The sequence below is a fragment of the Mus musculus genome, chromosome 19 (assembly GCF_000001635.26).
Source record: "Mus musculus strain C57BL/6J chromosome 19, GRCm38.p6 C57BL/6J".
Taxonomy (NCBI): Eukaryota; Metazoa; Chordata; class Mammalia; order Rodentia; family Muridae; genus Mus; species Mus musculus.
Window position 1 is genome coordinate 23067061 of NC_000085.6, and position 9058 is coordinate 23076118.

At 42.5% G+C, this 9058-nt stretch overlaps 1 long non-coding RNA gene across 8 annotated transcripts in view; it reads right to left on the minus strand.

The window, feature by feature from the left end:
- C330002G04Rik overlaps window positions 1-8846 on the minus strand; it is a 97160-nt gene extending 88314 nt beyond the window's left edge. For 5 of the 8 annotated variants that reach the window (XR_001782629.2, XR_001782628.1, XR_001782626.1 and 2 more), the window contains exon 1: window positions 8697-8845. This is a non-coding gene — a long non-coding RNA (RIKEN cDNA C330002G04 gene). Of the gene's footprint in view, window positions 1-8696 lie in introns of all 8 variants that reach the window. The other 3 variants (XR_001782634.2, XR_001782633.2, XR_001782625.2) reach the window with 1 other exon arrangement.
- Window positions 8847-9058: the final 212 nt, after the last annotated feature.

The following is a 9058-nucleotide window of genomic DNA, read 5'->3' on the forward strand; positions in this document are numbered from 1 at the left end:
TAATATACCTAGACTTAACATTGCATAGTTGATTAATGATACCTTTCCTTCACTAGAATACTTAATTAAGAAATGATTTGGGGCCGGGCGTGGTGGCGCATGCCTTTAATCCCAGCACTCGGGAGGCAGAGGCAGGCGGATTTCTGAGTTCGAGGCCAGCCTGGTCTACAAAGTGAGTTCCAGGACAGCCAGGGCTACACAGAGAAACCCTGTCTTGAAAAACCAAAAAAAAGAAAAAAAGAAAGAAAGAAAGAAGGAAGGAAGGAAGGAAGGAAGAAGGAAAGAAAGAAAGAAAGAAAGAAAGAAAGAAAGAAAGAAAGAAAGAAAGAAAGAAAGAAAGAAAGAAAGAAAGAAAGAGAAAGAAATGATTTGGGGACTAGGGTATAGCTCAGTGACAAAACCCTGCCTGGCATATTTAAGACCCTTGATTAGATTTTTAATACCACCATCCCAATAACAGTAACAACAATAATAGTAGCTGGGCAGTGGTGGTGCTCATCTTTAATCCCAGTACTCAGGAGGAGGAAGGCAGGTGGATCTCCGTGAGTTAGAGGCCAAGCTGATCTACAGAGGATAACCAGGGTTACACAGAAAAACCCTGTTTAAAAAACAAAACAAAACAAAACAAAACAAAACAAAACAAAACAACAACTGGAAAAAAATCTATCTGAAAAAAGAAAGAAGCCATCTGGTGAATTTAATACTCCTGTCATCTATATCAAACAAATCACCAACTTGTATTTAAATAATGAATCCTGACAACGTACAAACATTTTCTAACACTATCTCTCAAATCACCTTCTGGAGATACTTCAGTGTGTATCCCCATTGTGATATCACCAGAAACTCATTCCTTAAATATTTTTTTTCAACCAAAGAGCAAAACCTGTGGAACCACCTTCGAATCCTTCTGCCTTCTACTAGGGGCAGAATTAGTCAAATTGCGTGTCTCTTCCTTTCAAGATTATAGTCACAATTACTATATTGGGATTAAAATTTACAGTGAAGACTTTTTGTTTATGATGCAGTGTCTGTCTATGTGGCCCTGACTTCCTAGAGCCTACTATGAAGATCAGGCTGTCCTCAAACTCTCAGAGATCACTTGCCTCCCCAGTGCTGGGATCAAAGGCCACCACACCCTGTATAGGTGAGTACTTTTAATTATTGATAGTAGCAATAGTAACAACTGTTACCCAGAGCCTCATGTATATTCCAGAGACCTACACTCAATTTTGTTTTCTTCTTCAAGAATGCCCAACGACATCTGGGACAAAGCACAGCTGTTCATTTGGAATGTTCTTTCAAGCCCAAGAGCCATTGCAAATGTGTTTGTCCTTATGCCCATATCCTCAAGTAAAGACAAGTTTAGAGAGTAACAGAAATATACAATATTATACAAGGCAGACTTCATAAACTTCTATGCTCCATTGGACCATGCCATCAGACTGCATTGAGAGGTAAAGAAAAGCTTTTATGAGTAAGAACCGGATATGAAGAAGACACATATCTAAGATAAATATATATTAAGCACAACTGAAGAGCCTCAGGTCCCATCTTCATAGTGTGCAGCTGTGGCAAATACAACTGGCTTATAAACATGGCTCTCCCTAGCCACAGTTCCAGTACACTGTGCAAGCATTGCAAGGGATGTCAATACAGTCAATAAATATTTATCATGTCTTCCCTGGAATAGGCAAGGTAAGAGAACCAATCTAATGCTTGCATGTCCCCTCCTCTTCCTGAAGCAACTAGGCAAATGTTTGATGACGTGAAGAGATCGTTCTATTAACTAGAACATTTATCAGGAGTCTATCGTTTGACCTGTCCTAATCTGAAGCAGTTTCTCTGGAGTCTGCACCTGAGAGCTTTGCCAAAGAGGTCAAATACCAGAGAGGGGTGTTTGACTGGTCTGTTGTACTTCTCACAGGGTCCAACAAAGTGCTGCACTTGTTGTCTGTGCTCAGCTTTCAGCACTAGCCACTGGCCTCTAGGGAGAGGACAAGGGTATGGGAGCAGGTTTCAAAACCTTTGTCCCTCAACTATAAGATTCAAGTGAATGGCTGAACTTCTTCTGGCCATCCCGAGTGACAGCACCCTGTAGAAGGCATGGAAGATGTATGCCTCTTCCTACGTATCTTTTGGGGTTAGGGGTGTTGTAGCTTTATTTTTATAGCTATATTATAAATATAAAGCTAATACGTGCAAGTGTTTTCCCTAGTCCTGCAAGCCACCCTAACAAATTAATCAAGCCAAAAAAGGACAGTAAGAACCCTAATTTAAAGTAAGTTGGTCTAAAGGTATAGGAAGCAATTTACCATTACAAAAGATATCTGAAGTACAGGAATCTGCCTTGTGGGGATCTTCAACCTGTGGGATCTATCACTGTCTCCAAGTAGATTCAGTGTTGGCACTGACGTGGATTATGGGACACCTAAATGAGCTATGCTAGAGACCCGTGTGGTGAATCAGAAAACCACACACATACACTGTGCTGTGTTGAGTGTAAGCAGGGAAGGGAGAGATTATTGTTTAACTGTAGAGAAATCAAAGGAGTCAACCCTAGAAGGATTTGCAAAGATCAGCCCTCTCCAGGAATATATGCTATGCATCCATCCAACATACATCTTCATTGGATAACTACTAGGTAGGAGGTCTACAGTAGGTGCTGAAATACAATCTCAGCTTTAATGGGGTTTTTAAGAATCCATTAATCAAAGAAGAATTGATTGAGCATCTACTATGCCGCCCATGTACCACTGCTTGTTAACACCCATGAAACTGGCCCTTCCAACCTGCTGGATGCTGAAGAGGATAAGACTAGTACCATTACCACCTGCAAGCCTGTTGCCTCAACTTGACTTCACACATTGCCTGGAGTGACAAGGGCACTGTAGGGAAGGAAAATAAATGGCTGACAGAGTTGACCAAAACTCCCTGTCTCTCATGGGAAGCCATGAGATGAATGCACAGATTCTGAAGCTTTGGTGGTAAGCATAACCAAACCAACAAAATAACGTGCAGTGGCCTTAAAAATGACAACGGGGAGGCTGTGGCTGACTGTGGCTGCTGCCTTTGTGGGGCACGACTGCTGACACCCAGCAGCTTCTAGAGAGATGAGGCTGTCCATTTTTAGACGCCATAGAAAGATTTATTTCTGCCTGGGTCTCTTCGGAGCATTGTACATTTTTATAAAATTTTAAAACAACACAGCAGGCAAAAGAATAAAGGTTTTTCCTCTCCTTTTATCTCAATATAACTGTGTATGAAGGCAGAGAGCCAAAAAAGTTCATGTCCAGAGACTCTGGTGTTATTTGTAGCAGCTTAATGAGCAAAACTTCTCATCCACTCATCTTGATATCTGATAACCCCCCAAGAACCTGAGCACAGGCACATAGTAGGTGCTCAGCAAGCTTTTGTTAAATAGGTGGGTGAATAAGTGAATAAACCCAATGAATGAAATATCGAGATCAACCCACAATCCATCCAGCTTCCTGAGAGTCTAGTGAGACTCCAGCATTTGTCATCCATAACTACCTTGTATATTTTCCACCAGCAACTGCAAGCAGAGAGGCTTGTAAGTTCTGATTCCCAGGAGGAAGAAAGTGGAGAAAATCGGGTAAAGACACTGAAAAAGATGACTCAAGGAAGTATGGCATACCTGTCATCTATACCTGTAATCCTCGGTGGGAGAACACAAGAGGATCAAGAGTTAGAGAACACGGACTGGAGAGATGGCTCAGTGGCAGGGGTCAAGAGCATGGCTGCTCTTGGTTCCCAGCACCTACATCAGACAGTTCACAGCCACCTGGGAGCCATTTCAACTTCAGGGAAATGAATATCTCTGTCATCCATGTTCAAATGCACACACACACACACACACACACACACAGAGAGAGAGAGAGAGAGAGAGAGAGAGAGAGAGAGAGAGAGAGAGAGAGAGAACGAACAAATTGTTTTGAAAAGAACAGCATGAGCTACATAGGTATGGGAGATGGAGAACAAAGAGTTCTATCCAAAGGCAATCAGAAGACACTGAAATTCCACACTGGGAGGAGCTTAAGCATAGGAGACCTCAAAGCCCACCCCAACAAAAAAAAAAAAAAAAAGACTGCTCAAATCAAGAAACAGTATTAGGTGGTTTGAATAGGGTTGACCCCCATAGACTCATGTGTTTGAATGCTTAGCCCATAGGGAATGGACTATTAGGAGGTGTGGCCTTGTTGGAAGTGTGTCATTGTGGGGTGGGCTTTGAGGTCTCCTATGCTTAAGCTCCTCCCAGTGTAGAATTTCAGTGTCTTCTGATTGCCTTTGGATAGAACTCTTTGTTCTCCCAACACCATGTCTGCCTGCATGTGGCCATCCCTCCCACCATGGTGATATTGGACTGAACTCTGAAACTGTCATCCAGCCCCAATTACATGTTTGCCTTTATAAAAGTTGCAGTGGCCATGGTATCTCTTCAAAGCAATAAAATGCAAACTAAGACACAGTACTAGGTAGAGGTCACAGTCCTTAGTGTCTAAGACTTGCCCAGATCCCAACAATCACCTAACTGAATCACAAATCCGCACTAAGCTTTTGTTGTGTACCTTGAGCTGTGGGTACCCAATGAATCAGAGAACACCCTCCAGTTCTCCCAGTTTACTTTCCCTGATTCTCACTGTGGACTCACCATCTTGTTGTCTCTGACCAACTACCCACTTCTTCATCTCTGTCTCTGAGCTTAGAGCCCTAGACCAACCTGATGGTAGCCATGCCCTAGAAATGCCTACAGTACCTTTGGCTGTTCTCTTTAGTCACATACAGCCTTCAGATGTGACCTGGGAGTGAAATCTAAGGCCAGCATCCTCACTCCCACTTCAGCAGTGCAGGTAAAATCACACAGGTGTGCCAACTACTGCCATTTATAATACATGACCCAAACCCAAGCCCCTTCCACTTTTTGTACTCCAATAAATGGTACCACTATTCCCTACCCCAGACACTACTCAAAAATCACTTTGAGTTTTCCTTCTCTCCTGTACCCCATGTCCAAATCATTACCAAGTTTAAAAAAAATCTTATTTCTACATGAATCTTAAGCCCCCTCTTGAGCTCCCTTGGTTACCTCCTTGCCCATCTCCGTGATCTCACACCTGTACCACTAACGCTGTCTCTGCGCTGGTCTCTCTTTTATGATTCCTGCTTCTGATTTATCCACTGGGAAAAAGAAAGAAGAAAAAAAGAACTATTGATTCCTCACCTAAATTGCAGCCTATATGTCCCTCCCCTAGCCTTCAGAATTCACCTTTCAACCACCAGAATTCAGGACATGGCTTCGGTCGTTACCTTCTGGGTTTCTGTGGTTATGAAGTGGTTTGCCTACTTTTAGTAGAAGCTTGTACAGAAACCGATGCTTTCATAAATAATTGTTACTTGAATTTTGTGAACAAATAGAACACAACAATAGACACATTGTACTAAGATTTCCTATCTTAGAACAATTATGCTCATAATAGCAACCGGAAGAAGCAGGATTCAATGGTGTTTTACGATGTAAGCAGTGTAATGTCAAATGCTGAGCATTAAAGATAAATCAGAAGTAGGCAAAGATCTTCAGGCATCACCCTTTGATATTCTCTTTACCTTTCTGCGGAGTCCAAGAAGTGTACAATGAAGTTTAGTAATGTTGCATTTAGAGTCAACAACAGTAAACTTCTTTTTTCAAAAAGAAACAACTTATACATCTGGCCAAGAATTCTTGCGTGAATGAAATATTTTCCTACTTTTTCCTTTTAGAGTTCATTGTCCCTTAGCTTATTTGCATGGTGTACTGCATTGATTTGCATATGTTGAACCAACCTTCCATTGCTGGGATGAAGCTGACGTGGACGTGATGTAGGATGTCCTTAATGTGTTCCTGAATTAGGGTTGCAAGTATTTGGATGAGAATTTCTGCATCTATGTTCATCAGAGAAATGGGTCTGTAGTTTTTGTTGTTCTTTACTTGGTTCTGGTACCAAGAAAGCATCAGCTTTTTTTTTTAACAGATTTATTTATTTATTATATGTAAGTATACTATAGCTGTCTTCAGACACCCCAGAAGAGGGCATCAGATCTCATTACAGATGGTTGAGGAGCCCCCATGTGGTGGCTGGGATTTGAACTCATGACCTCTGGAAGAGTAGTCAGTGTTCTTAACCGCTGAGCCATCTCTCCAGTCCAGTACCAGCTTTTTAGAAGGAATTTGGCAATGTTCTTTCTCTTTCTATTTTGTGGAACAAATTAAGGAGATCTTCCCTTGACATTTGTCACAATTCAGCAGTAGTTCTAAGCTTTCCTTTGTGAGGAGATATTGTTATTGTTGTTGTTGTTGTTGTTGTTGTTGTTGTTATTGTTGTTGTTGTTGCCAAGAACTCAAGAAGTCAAAACAAAGAAAACTAACACACGAACATTGACACATTCTTTGGAATAATGACAAGCTAGAAAAATACATGTATATAATAAAAACAAACTTGGAAAATATATGTATATAGTAAATTCCATTAGTATTTCTTCCCCTATATTTCTTTAATACACATGTGTGTATGTGTATTAAAAATAAAACTAAAGTGTCTGTACTAATAAACAAACCACAAGTCATCTAAGGTCTTGGGTTTTTTTTTTTAATTTTTTATTTATTTTTATTTTATGTGCATTGGTGTTTTGCCTGCATGTAAATCTGTGTGCGGTATCAGATCTTGGAGTTATGAGCCACCATGTGAATGCTGGGAACTGAACCCAGGTCCTCTGGAAGAGCAGCCAGTGCTCTGACTGCCAAGCCATCTCTCTAGTCCCAGGTTTTGTTTTTTTAAGAATGAAGAAAAAAATAAATAAAGCTGGACTTGTTACTGCAGCCTTTAATTCCAGGAAGGCAGAAGCAGGCAGACCTTTGTGAGTTCTAGGCCAGCTACATAGCTAGTTCTAGGACACAGAGAAACCCTTTCTCAAATAAAAAACAAAGAGAACTGAATATTGAGATGTGATTAGGGTAAGTGACCTCCAACAACCATGCCTCTTACATCTTTATGGACCCTCTTTGAGGATATGCCAGGCTGAGGATAACCAATAAAGCTGCTGTGCCCAGCCCTGAGGGGAGGTCCAAAGATGTGAGATTTTTTTTTTTCCTAATTGCAGGAAAGTCCTGAGGAAAAGGGTATGAGTTGATCAACAAGGTAGATGTAATGACTTTCTCAAGAATGGAATACGGCAGGAAAGAGGAACACTTCCAAAGTTGTGGCAGTACTCAGGCTTCTGTGCGATGCTCTCAGCTAGGCCTTCTGCTCTGGAAGAAGCCATAGGCTATGAGCAGTACCGTGAAGCAGCTCACATGAATGAATTTAGAAGCACTTTAGAAGCCGGGCGTGGTGGCGCACGCCTTTGATCCCAGCACTCGGGAGGCAGAGGCAGGTGGATTTCTGAGTTCGAGGCCAGCCTGGCCTACAAAGTGAGTTCCAGGACAGCCAGGGCTATACAGAAAAACCCTGTCTCGAAAAACCCTGTCTCAAAAAACCAAAAAAAAAAAAAAAAAAAAAAAAAAAGAAGAAGAAGAAGAAGAAGAAGAAGAAGAAGCACATTTGAGGCCTGCCACTGGTCACGTGGGTGAAATCTGAAGTCCACAGTCTCCCAGTTTGAGCCTCCAGTTTGAGCCTCCAGTTAATGATATCTTCAGACTACACCTTGATCGAAGCTTTATGAGACATGTCACGTGACCAGATCTCACTAAGTCACACCCAGGTCTCGATGTTCACTGATGGTTGGCGGAAGTAATTTTTGTTCCCTATAGTATGAGAGGGTACATGAGACTGGTTGCTCACACTAGTGTGAGTCAGGAATCTGGGAGCAATGAAGGCTTATCTCTCTTTCCTCCTTTCTCTTTTCATTCCTTCTGAGCCTCTACCCATGAGATGATGCCACCCACTTAAGGGAGGGCCTCCCCTCCTAGGTTAGTTGTCTTTGAAAATGACCCCCATAGAAAAAACTAAATATGTGCCTCACTAATGCGCTATGTACGACTAAATCCAATCAAGTGGACAAAAATTAACCAGCACAAGTTCACCTTTGAACCAGCAGTGATCACACATGCCTTTAATCCCATTACAGAGGCAGGCGAATCACTTGAGAGATGAGTTTGAGGCCAGTCTGGTCTACAAAACAGGTTCCAGGGCTACATAATGAGACCCTGTCTCAAAAATACATACATACTTATGTAGGGATGGTGCTGATGCTAAGGTCCTGTTCTCCAATTGGTTGTTGATCCATCAATAAAGATGCTAGCGGCCAGTGAGCTGGGTGAAATAGGCGGGACTTCCGGGTCCCCGCAGGCAAAGTAGCAGACACAGGAGAACTAGGAGGGGGTGGAATGGGGTAAAAGAAGGAGGCTAGTGGCTGCAGGAGATAAAGCCGACCAGCCAAGAGGGTTTTCCATTAGAGTGGCCAAGGAAACAGAGCCATTCAAATTATGTAGCTCCATGTGCATCCCGCATCAAAATTCTCAGGGGCATCATAGAGACTCTAACAGCCATTGTGGCCCCCCACTCAAGCTCTGAAGCCTCTCTTCGGAGCCTGTTCCCTCCGTAGCTGCAGTTTTCAGCAAATGCCCCATGTTTCTGACATCTCCAACAGCCTGGGGTCTCCCCTGTATCTTAGACTTCATCTTTATAGTTTTAAGCACTAACCTTTCAGGGCCTCGATGTAGGGAATCCAACCCAGCCATACATTGCCTGGCTTTGGCAGCTTTCCATGCAAGCCTCCTTCGGCAAGCCTCCATGCGCCCCTCATTCTTGAATCCTGTGTTCTTGAAGAATCAACAACACTTGGATGAATCAAAGTTCTGCCCTCAGTTTGAGCTGTAACCTGGGTCACGTGGGTCACAGCTGTTGGGCCTGGGGGGGTATCCATTCAAGAATTAACCAGAGAAACCATCCCCCTAAGCAGCTACATTCCAGGAGGCTTTGCTAAAGCTCTATCTTTCCAGGAACACTCCTTTCAAATGAATCTGCATTACACTTAGCGGCTCCCCGTGGGTGGGCCCTTACCC